Raw genomic sequence first — 12,435 nt, 5'->3', positions numbered from 1 at the left:
ACATCGATGGCAGGCAGCCTTTTCATCCAATGAAACAAGAGTATCTTTCGTTTTGACCAATAGCGGGGCGCCGGGTGGGACGCTAAGACAAAAACACTGGAGCAGCATGTGACGGGTTGATAGTCGGACACTCCCAAGCGGATCCTTTTCTCCTCAAAACTTTTTAACCAGGGTCACCAAAATGGTATTTATTTCTTCAGTGTTTCAGAAAAAAAACAGTTTTAGATGTTGCTGCTATGCACAAAACACAAAAATAGCCCATCAGGCATATGACTTTATAACAGTGCTACATCATTACATCATACTAAACTGTCAATAATATCAGGTAGCAAAAACTAGCAAGAACTATTTGCTAATTAAAACATGAGTAATAATGTACAAATATAACGATTTTTTTAATGTTTTACATTAAATGAAGAAGGAGCAGATTTTTATGATACTCCCAAAGAGATTTATCTCTCCTTCTGGGACAGAACTGGGGAGCTTTTGCCTGTTAGACAAGTGTGTAAGCCACTACACTATGGAGCCACTGAGTGTAAAATACTCAGATTATTACATACAAGAAATGCGGACAACTTCACAATATTGTTTCTTTGACTTTAAAACCAAAAAGGTCACTGATAATGCTCTAATCAGTTTTGATAGGACGTACACTGAGAAATGGGAGCCAGGGTTCAGAATCTTCCATCACTGCAAAATAAGATGATCACACAGACCTGTCTGCACATCACATGCAAGGATGTGTTCACCCTTGGTTCTCCCAAACAGTTAAATGTTATTTAAAGTAACAAAGACATGTGCTGTGTTAATTAAATAGTCATGTTCATTTAATTTGTTGTCCTTAAGTTATTCTTGCAGAATATTACCAATGCCATTGTGATCATTGTGGAAAACAATAGCTCTGTTCTGTCACAATTAAAGGAAGCAACAGCCAACCTCATCAAAGATGAGGCAATCTTACTCCACCATGTTCATTTCTCTTTTATCAGTCTTTGTTTTTAACAGTTTTTCCTTGTTTACTGTGTAGAGTTTTATTCCCCCCTAATTGCATTCAGCCTCATTGCTGCCTGGGGCTTAGTGCAGATTATGGGTAGACTTGCCACCGCTTGTAACTTATTGAAGTTTAAAATGATTTTCTGCTCTCCCATGGGCATGCCATTTGCATGCAGCACAGCAGTAACTAATAGATGTAATCTGTCTATAATGTGTCTGTATTATGCTTTACTTCACATGAAGCTGCCATTCATAGGGAGCACTTAAACACTGCCCCTTGATTGAGAAACAATCGTTTGAGTGGCATTTGTCAGTGATGGTATTTTCTTTTTATGAGGAGAAATATTGCTGAGGAAACAGGATATTTTCCATGTATGTTCATGGAAAATGCTTTTCTAAAAATAAAACTGAAGTTATGTGAACTATCTAAGGCAAGTACTTTGATTTCAGACCATATGCTGTAAATACATAACGTCACGCATATTTGCCAAAAATGTTAGACCTGTTAACAAATAGCCTCAATAAGAAGCCTGAAACTATTGTCTTAATATGGCCATCAAAAGCAGCATGAGTGCAGTTAATGCAGAGCTCAAATGTTCTCTTGTTATTCTAAATGTGTGTGATTAATTTCTCCCGTTGAGTGAAACAAACCAACGTGCTGTGCCTGTCACTCTGATAGATATGGAAAGCATTAGCATCTACTGCTGCTGAGAATGAAAACTAGGTAGGATGGATTTGCCTGATGAACAGCTTCAGCGTGTGGCCTGTACATGGAAATGTATGGATAACTCTTGAAAGGAGATGAGAGGATTTCCCTCAGGATCTGTTACAGAGAGGTGAAATATTTCACTCTGTCTCAGGGATGATGAGACAGAGTACCGGGCTGTGGTCGACTCCTTTGTCACGTGGTGTGAGCAGAATCATCTGCAGCTCAACGTGGCAAAGACCAAGGAACTGATCGTGGACTTCAGGAAGACCAGGAAACACTTGACCCCTGTTTCAATCCAGGGGGTCAGTGTTGACATTGTGGAGGACTATAAATACCTTGGAGTACACATTGACAATAAACTGGACTGGGCTAAAAACACCACAGCACTTTACAGGAAGGGCCAGAGTCGTCTCTATTTTTTGAGGCGACTGAGGTCCTTCAACATCTGCCAGAAAATGCTGAGGATTTTCTATGAGTCTGTGGTGGCCAGTGCGATCCTCTATGCTGTTGCATGCTGGGGGAGCAGGCTGAGGGTCGCAGATGCCAACAGACTTAATAAACTGATCCGTAAGGCCAGCAATGTTGTGGGGATGGAGCTGGACTCCCTCAAGGTGGTGTCGGAGAGGCGGATGCTGTCCAAGATAAAGACAATGTTGGATAACACCTCCCACCCACTCCATGACATGTTGGTCAGTCACAGGAGCTCGTTCAGTGAGAGACTGAGATTACCGAAAAGCACCACTGAACGACACAGGAAATCATTCCTGCCTGTGGCCATCTCCCTGTACAACGCATCCACTTAACACACTGTTTGCTGCTACAACTACACGTTTCTTTTCCAAATATTTATTTATAAGTGACTTATGTATGTATGTATGTATATATATGTATATATTGTACTATTCTTAGTTAGCGTATTGTCTGTCTTGTCTTAATGTTGGTTTAAAATGGAGCACTGTAACAAAAAATAATTTCCCCCAGGGATCAATAAAGTATTCTGATTCTGATTCTGATTCTGATTCAGTGATTGAAGACTTGTTAAATGAAATTGAGTTTCAGCTGTACAAATGTCTGCAAAGTGACCGCGCTGCAGAGGCGGCATGAAATAGAGTTAAGCCTCGGCCGTTTTCCTAATATGATCATCTGCTTTGTAGTTTGTTTGTTTGCACTTAGATCTATTTATGTGCGCCTGCCTCTGTTTCTCGTTTCTCTTTTTTGCCTCTCGCTGCCTGTCTCTCTTTGAACCTCACTCTTTTACACCCCACCCTCGATTCCTCCCTCTTCATCTCTCCTCCTCTCCGGCAGTTATACGGCCTTTAATTGCCAGACATTAAAAAGAATGCAAGAGAAGAAGAATCCCCTGGGGCTACTGGCAGGCTAAATGGCAGATCTGCTGCCATCGCCTCTTTTACATGCAGCAATGAAGACGTGTCAACATAATCTTAAGCAATTTGCAGTCATCATCGGGGGGACTGATTAATTTCTGACTGTCAATCGTAAACAGTAGAGTGGTCTGTCTATATTTTAAGGTCTTACTTTAAATGTTTTAAAGCAAATTTAATGGTTAGCAGTCAACAAAAAGGCATTCGTATTGACATGGAAAATAATCCACCTGTAAAATGCTGTTAATTGGAGATATTAGACCTCTTATCAAAAAGGGCTTAGGGCCCCTACACACTGTATAATAATAAAAATGTCACACCGTGTGAAGCAGATTCTTTGAATATTAGCCACAATCTCTTTCAGAATGTACACTATCAATTCTGAGGCATGTGAGATTAAGAAATTAATTCCTTGTGAATCTGCAGACACACCAACAATTCCTGTTATTTATCAGTGTCTCTCAGATGTTTAAAAAATGCATTTGGCAACATTTAATGCTGTAATGAGCTTTCTTAGTTTATAGATGTGGGTGGTGGCAGCAGCTACAGTCGTGCTGTCAGAATTTGGTCATATTTTCACTGCAACATGAAACCGATGTAATGCTCAGGGTTTTGTTTTATCAGATTAACTCAAGAGGATGCAAAATTGAACTGAAAGAGATTTCCACAAAACAGTGTTTTAATAATTCAATCCAGAAATATTCAGAAACACACGGTGCCCTCTAAAATATGTCACATGAATTCTTATAGATTGAAGTTTAGTGTTCGCCTTTCATTTCCATCTTCAGTCACGTTATTGGTTCGGAGAAGACAAAATTCTTTCCCCTGTTTAATATTCTTATCTCAGTTTTCCCGCAATGTCTGCAGTGTGCGGTGAATTCTCTCCCCTCTCTATCTCTCAGCCACAGAGTTCCCTCTCATTGACGGGAAAACTGTATCAGCACCGATACAGAGCAAAATGAATTTTGGGTTTATGAAATGCAAGGTCTGGTATAAGAAAAAAAAACGAACAGACCTAGAAAGATAAGTTATCGTGAGGTGGATTTAGCTCCGTTTTGCTCCAGTCATTATCCGGTATCGGAGTCTGATGACTGGGAGTTATCCACTTGTGTGAGGAGGGTCTGGGTATGTCGCGACTGGGCACACATGCATGCAAATGAATTCTCATTGTAAACTGTGTCAGTAACAATCAATATAAAATTAACATTTATGACACGTAGCTCATAGCTATGCTAACTAGATAACCCAGCCACATTGCTCTACGAGCCCTTGTTGTCCTTTTGCAACCAGGAAGGGCATTCAGCAAAATATCTTTGCCAAATTAACCTCATGGATCATCAGTAAGATTTACATAAGGAACTGGATGAGGTACAGAACAGGTTACGCTAACTATATATGCTAAGAACGCTCTCCTTCCAGTTATCAGATGTTTTAGTACAAGCTAGAGTCAATGTTAATCCAATTACCAGTTCATTTTCTTCCTGAACCTGACCCTATCCTGTCACTGGGCCAGAGGCTGAATGAAACATGGAGGGGCTGCAAGTTCATCATAGGCCATTGTTTAAAAATTTCTTAACAAATAAATGAATCAAACAGCAGGCTAAATCCACTATGTACCATGCAAAGTGAGATAGTTGGGAAATTTAGATTGCTCATTAGTAGAAGGGATATGAGCTTTTCATTATACAAAGCAAAAATGGGACCTCCTTTTTCATGAAAGGAGTTTCTTCTTCAGCTTAGAAAGAGGGAAGGTGGTTCTGCATGGATCTGATGGTTGGTCTGGCAGGTGCTCTTTGGTGGTTTCTCCATGGTTTCTATGTATCAGTGTAATATCTGGATTTCAGTAAATCACTTTGACATTGATGTTAACAATTAGCTTTATTCATGAATTCAACAATTTTTTTGTTTTCAATTCAAGTGGTTGCCAAGGGCGACACATGTGACGTAGTGAATGTTATGGTAAACAAATGCTCTTTAGGGTATAGATGAGGCATCAAATATTCACAACAAATGCAGATTGGAGAGCGTTGTGTAATATACAATGCTTGTGTGTGTGTGGTAACTGCCTGCACTGAGTTTTAGCTCTGGTGTTTGTACAGGTGCTGCAGTTGGATCTCTGCGAGGTCTCCCAGTGGTCACACTGCAGACTGGCTGACTCGGCTTGTTTCTTTTCACTGTTTACTCTGGCAAGTCAAGTCAAGGTCCTACTGAGAGCTATTCTTGAGGTACATAATTTTTGTCACTTTGGGTTCACCACCAGCGAAGATGCATAAATACTCTGGTTTTTTCTTTTGTCTTTTTTTTTTTTTTTTAACAATTCGGTCCAAAAACACACACATCTGGAAACATGGAGTAAATGATTCGCTTAAGAAAATAACTGCAAAAAAAGGAAAAGAAAAACACTTACTCATCCATCCTCACAATCCTACACTGCCCTCTCAATAAAATGTGATAGACTCTAATACTACCTTGCCTAGTTGTCGTAAGACAGCTGCAGAGTTCTGACATGTTAATTTCAGCCGTGAGTTGACCTCCAGCTAATTATCCTTCAACTCTATAAACACTAGTAGCACCAGTTAACACCAATTAATGGTCACTAATCATTGCCAGATGCTGCACCTTGAGTAATTTGCCTACACTTGCACTTACAATTTCACACATTCATATGATTCTAACTGTCCCACGCACTGACAATTAACCACATTTTGTGCACCACTATTTCTTGCATGTTTAATATTATATATAGACAAATCTACACAGGGATAAAATCCCATTATGATAAAGCTTAAATGTCTTCAGTAACATCACAATAGTCATATTATATATATTCTGGAAGCTCATAAACATAAACCAGGTCCAACTTGCAATGTGCAACATCTATCCAAATACACCTAATGTTGAAATGCATGCATTGTTAAAATCCTACATGCAGAGAGGGACAAGGTTGATCTCAGAGCATGTGAACTGGGCGGACACTTTTAGCAAAATAGTGGATTGTGCTATTTCATGAAAAAGAAGACAGGGTACATTCCTTTTTGTACAGATGCGCTTGTACTCGCACTGCTCTATATAGGAACCAGTCAATCTACCATTTACAACGAAGGCATATGTACAATGACACGCATAGACAGATGCTCAACAATTACATAAGTATACAAACAAAGCAGGAGAGAACAGTTATAGGACAGGTGGAGTCTTGGAGCTCAAAATAGCTTTTCACTTCTTTTTGTTTTTGCAATTTTTTTTTGCAAAGTTAGATTGGGCTAAAGAATTGCGGGGGTGGAGCCTGTGTGCTTCAAAAATTAGTGCCCTACACCCTCACTGACATCATAGTTGCCAGGATTGCAGCTTGACCTGCAGTAACTTACCGGTGTGTTGGTGTTGAGCTTGTATTATCAACAAACTGTATGACTTAATTTTAGTAGTAGTTGTGTATCAGTAGGATTCAGCTGAGAACAGCACAGTGAACTTTTTGAACTGGCCCCCAGGGCCTATCTTTAATGGCAATAATAACATGAAGGCATTACGCATTAGGAAAATAAATCTTAACAGATCCCAACACAAAATAATCTCTGAGCCTCAAATAATTAAAAGCTATATTCGCTCCCTCAGATCTGTCTGCTCCAACATCATTCTTGATTTGCTGCTTCATTGTTTGTATTGATTAGTCGAGTGCGCACTGTTTGCTCTCTTGCCTGCCAACTGTACTGTTGCCAAGGGAAAGCGTGAACAAACCTCTGCCAGCATCAGCCTCCTCCAGCAACAGCTGTGCCACATATGCTGCCGATCAATATAAACAAACATGGCCTCCCTGCACCAGGGATAAGGATTGACAGGTATGATTCATCTTCTGTGCCACTGGTGGGGGGTGCGAGTAATAATAAGGAGAGATAGATCTTTTCCCATTGCAGTACGGCCACTGGGGTTAGTAGGGGTAGGTCAGAGACATCATTCGCCCCCCAAGGTAACTGGCAGGGTTCCCCTCATAACCCCTCGCAGTTTTGCTGAGGATTAGAGCAGCGTGAATCCACCAGGGCTGTAATTTGCGGCGTTCTGTACACAGAGTGAGCAGCAAAGATGAATGTGGAACAGGCATGGATCATTGGTGCCGTGCCAGTCGCACTGCAACTGAGCATATTTAACAAAGACAGTGGGGAAGATCACAGTATCCGAGTGATTCATAACACTCTGCTATTTAATAAATACTTTGTAAGCTGCACCATTTCAGCATATGATCGCCTCATCAAGCGATTTGTGTTTGATGCATCTCACTCTCAAAAATAATGATGAAATTTCTATGCAAGCACCATTTAAGGATTTTGATCATTGCACTGTGGTCCTTTGTGACTACATGACAGGAGTTCAGCGGCTTGTACATCACGTATGCCATTGTCTCAGGGGCACAGCTGAAAACACAGGCCATGGAGGACAATAGCGCCATAGAGTGGCTATGACGTCGCCTTGATGAAGAGTAATGGCTTGAAACAATATTTCCCCAAGGAGTAGAATTGAAATCTGAACAGTGTGATATGGTTTCATCGCCATGCAATTTGGAGATGTCAGATCAGTTTTGCTGGGGCCAGTGTTGTATGATGGAGCAAAGCACAACCACAGGAGGAATGGGTGATTATACAGACAGCAATGCTTTTATATGGGCTGCACAAAGCCTGCAATATCTCACGGTGAAGGGTAAATAAATATTGTATCTGAGAAAGGCATCCAGTGGTAAGTCAGTCATTTTAATGTAAGTGTTCTCTAGTTGATGTCGTTTGAAAGAATTCATTGACATGTGGTGTGTTTGGTCAAAATAGTGATAGCGTCCTGGAGAACAACAGGTTGGGGTTAAGTTTAACGTCATAAGTCTTGAGCTGCCCTTTACATCTTTATAGTTTTCTAGGAAAATGGGAAATAGGTGCTGCAACGTAGTAAAATATGCAACCATAAATTGAAATACAACATATAATTTAAATTTCATAATTCAAATAAGCTTGAAAGTCAATATTTGGTATGACCACCTTTATTCTTCAACACACCCTGAACTCTCCTAGGAAAGAGTAATCTAATCTCCAGACAACTTCTTTAGATGTTGTCTTTTGTTCTGTTTTCTGTCAATATGATCCCACACTTCTTCAATAATGTTGAGGTCCAGGCTCTGGGGAGGCAAGTCCATGACTGATGACTGATACTTGCCTGATACTTTTACTGCACTGACAGTGTGTCCAGAGTTCATGGTCAAGCTGAAAAATTACGCTGTTGCTAATCAAACAATTTGCAGATGGTTTTGATCAAAACACATATTTTTTATTTTTGTGTCATAACCCACGGACAAAGTTATATGTGTTATCTTTGACGTTTTCTTAGGTTCAGCTAAAATAAGGCGAGCAAATAACATGTTTTGTGACAGGCTGCTAGCCACAAAGTGCCTAAAGATCTAATTTAAATATGTTTTTTCGCTTAGTTTCACTGGTCCTTTAAACCTTTTTATATACTCAAGTAACTCATAGGTCACAGTATAGGTCAAAATATATACACTTAAGAGGTGGCTCAAAAACTTTGCACAATACTGGAGAAGCATAAAATATTCTAGCTGATAAAGTGACCATATTCCAGCTTTTTGGTAACTTTTTTCAGTACATCTAAATTGTTTATTTTTATTCAAGTTCTCACAGTTCTCCCAATTTGTCAAAGTAAATATTTTAACAATTATAAAAGAGCCGTCTCCGCTGGAGCTCATTCACAACCACAAAAATAAACCATTTACATTTAATATCCAACAATGGCAATGAACCAAACTTCCAACCAAGAAGGCAATGAAAAAAGTTGACATTTTGAAACACAGTGTCTCCTTAAGCCAAAGCTACTGGAAAAAAATAATAATAAAATGTCTTCAATCAGTGTTACTGATACGGAGCTACTTAATAATCAGGTTTGATATTTAGATAAGGGTTGATTGGTGCATTTAAATCAGGCCCATTGTGTGGTGTAGTCATTAACAAGACCACGGCTCTGTTGGACGCCTCCATCACGCAGGCTGTCAAAAGTCACTGCTGACAGTTTCCTCTGGCAGCCTCTATACTTCACACATCGACGTCACCGCGAGTTACAGCGGCAGGGGATGAAGCCAGGTCGAGGCGATGCGCAGGGTTAAATTAACCGATGGGCTCAAACACTCATCTTACTGGCAGACTGAAAATATTTAAGTCAGGCGAAGTACCAATCATTGCTTTAATAACTAGAAATCTCAGAAGAAACATGCTTAAATGGTAAACCACCGACTTCAAAACAAGCATCAAAACTGAATGCTGCAGAGTCTGGAGTCAAGACCATGGCAACAGCCTTTTTCTTGCTTTTTCTATGACTAAAGCTGCACAGCTGTGCAGATAGTTTATTTGTTTACTTTATTTACCAGTCAATTACATTTTAATGCGACTTGCCTAATGTCCACATTCTGTCTTCAGATGTGTTATATGTAATGACTGTGATAGATAAAAGATAGTTTAATTATACTAGACCCTAATTGTGTGCATGCAAAGCCTCTATTACAGCAGCCTTGAATCTATACCATCATTGAGTGGGAATGAGCATAATTGGAAGTCTTTGTCTGGTTGCAGATATCAGAGCTTCTTAGAAATGTGATGGCAAATGTTGCCTGTGAGGCCGCTAACAGTGACAACATTGGTAGAAATTTAAAATAGCAAAAGTGCCAAAGCTTGACGACTGGTGTTGGGCAGAAGGATGGGGCAAAACATTGATGAAGACGATACAACATAAATTTTTACTACAGCAACAGCTGCTCTCCTTTATTTATCTAATGGCATACACAGCATCCGGCCACACAGTTATCTTTCTGTCCTGTGCACAATCAATATAGTAAAAAGTTGTTAAGGGGCACCACAATATTCTAGTCGCTCCTTTCAGTTGCTGTGGTGTTGTTTTAGTCCCAGTGTGATGCCATTCAATACTGCCCTGTCAGAGCTCTCACGACTCAAGGCTCAACAACTAATTGCGATGACATTTTCAAATACGCTCAGTGCTATGAGCCACGAGCAGTAACAGCCACACACGGAGCCCTATATACTCCAACGGTGATATAAAACCTTTATTAGAGGTTATGTCAACAAAAGTCACCTCCTGGTGCAGAGGCAACATTATTTTCCACTATTTTCTCTTCATTATTTTTGGAATTTGGGTGGTGTAGTGGAGGTTGAGGGCTCTTTATTTTAGGTGCCCTTTTGATCCTGCGCTGAGAAAAAATCAGACCTTATTTGAAATGAAGGTTAAAAAGTAGAAAATGAGGAAATAGGAGTGAAACACGGAGAAGATTAATTTGTTTTTCACCAATAATTGCACCATTATTACGAGTTTTCATGAGAAATCCCTGGACTGAGCCAGAACTGTGTTTTCTTTAGTGATGCAACAGCTCGAGCTATACCTTCAAAGTTTAAAACAAGGAATTTGTATCATTTATTTTAGTTTTTTTATTTACTCTGTGAGACTGTGAATTATACGCCACAAATGAAAATGTAACAATGTATTTTGTACTCCTAGAAATCTGGATCTATTCAGACTATTGCACTTTATTAGTTGTCTGCCTGCTCATAACTTTTACATATGTCTTTAATTTCTCGTTTGAATTCTAATATCTGTTGATAGTTAGCATATATTCCTGTTGTGTATATTTATTTGGTGCTTTCTTAGATGTCTAATTTTATCCTAATTCTATCAATAGCAAATTAAATGCTCATTTATACTGGAAAAAATTACTGACCCAAAAAGTAAAGCTTTAGTGTTTTTCTTATAAATCAATATTTTTTTTAACATAATTATTTTGAACAGAATTTTGTTGGTAAAACGTTTGATGTTCCCTGCACTGCTGCTAACATTTACAATTCACACAGTGTATCTACTGAGTAGTGTATCCATACGCCTGCTCCACAATGTAACAGTTGCAAGCTGACGCAATACAATCTGTGTTCTTAGCTTGTGTGATTAGAAAGAGAAAAGACAACGGGGCGCGAAACATGCCTGGTTTTTATTGTAATATTTTTAAATTAAAAGTAAAAAAGAAAAACCCAAAACATATTACCTCAGTCCTGAAGAATGACTAAAATTACATCAGTATAACGTGGCTTTACATTTTGGATAATCATTTTTCTTTCCTTTCTTAGACATTGATTTGTTGATGCAGAATGTCATTAACAACAGCGCAAACTCTGCTTTCTATTGTCGGTGGAATTTGGATTCACTTATTTTGTGAAGAAAATACATGATTAGAAAATGGATCTGTCTGTTTATGCTTTTTATGACTAAGAATATCCAGCCATCCAATTCAGCTTCACTGGACTAAGACTACCAATCAATACAATTATTTTAACTCAATGAAATTAGCTGAAGCTCGTATATTCATTTTACCATTCTGTGCACTTGTGATGGTGACGTTTTTCTGCAGCATTATTTTCAGAACCCGTGTTGCATTTCACTGTTGTGACTTTTTAAATTATCTTCAGAGAATTTTATGACCTTTCCCCTTGTTAGCATGTCTGACTGGACTAGAGACTGCTCAGTCGGTCCACTTTTCACAGAAGCATCAAATGACACGTCAAAATACAATTTCTAATATGAACATGCTCAGAGCTTGAAGCAGAAATTCTGGGTTATCTGTTATCTGACTGGGATTTTAGGTTTTGTAAAGCCAGCTAACATGAAGAAAGCAAGGCTGTGTTAAACCTGCTTTGTAGCGCAACCCTCAGATGTCAGAGTCAACATTTCTTAGTATTTAGTTCATTTTTCGCATTTTATGCAGGTTCAACAGTTTGGAAAAAAGTGCGATTAGCCACTATAGAAAGAGTTTCACTGTGAACACACTGCTCGAATTAGCAGCACAACAATCTCAAGTTTAAATCAATTTTAAACAAATGTTAGCAACAGAATCACCAGCAGTACCAAACATCTTGGGTGAAATATTGTGCGCATACCTGAACACTCGAACACACACACACACACACACACACACACACACACACACACAGATGGTGAATTATTAATATATACACCCTGAATCGCATACGTTGTTGGATTCATCAGTGATGTGAAGACCCAGTAGACTTCCATCTGTGCTGCAGCCTGATGCTTTTACATGTTGCAGGAAAGTCTAAACTCTGGATCTGGAAAAGTCCTCACTCCTTCTTCACTGGGATGCTGATGATCACAGTGCTATGGCAGTCCATGCCCTGGAACACTCACCGAGATATAATTTTGTCCTCATGAGAAAATGTTATCACACATTATCATATACTGTCAATTAACTTTAAATTAGGCTTATCATCAATTAATTTAGCTGCTAACTAACAC

Source organism: Diplotaxodon limnothrissa, linkage group LG22 (genome assembly GCF_057381915.1).
Source record: "Diplotaxodon limnothrissa isolate DT_005_m linkage group LG22, D_limnothrissa_male_GT1.1, whole genome shotgun sequence".
NCBI lineage: Eukaryota > Metazoa > Chordata > Actinopteri > Cichliformes > Cichlidae > Diplotaxodon > Diplotaxodon limnothrissa.
The sequence above is the reverse complement of the archived record's forward strand: the minus strand, read 5'-3'. Positions refer to the sequence as shown.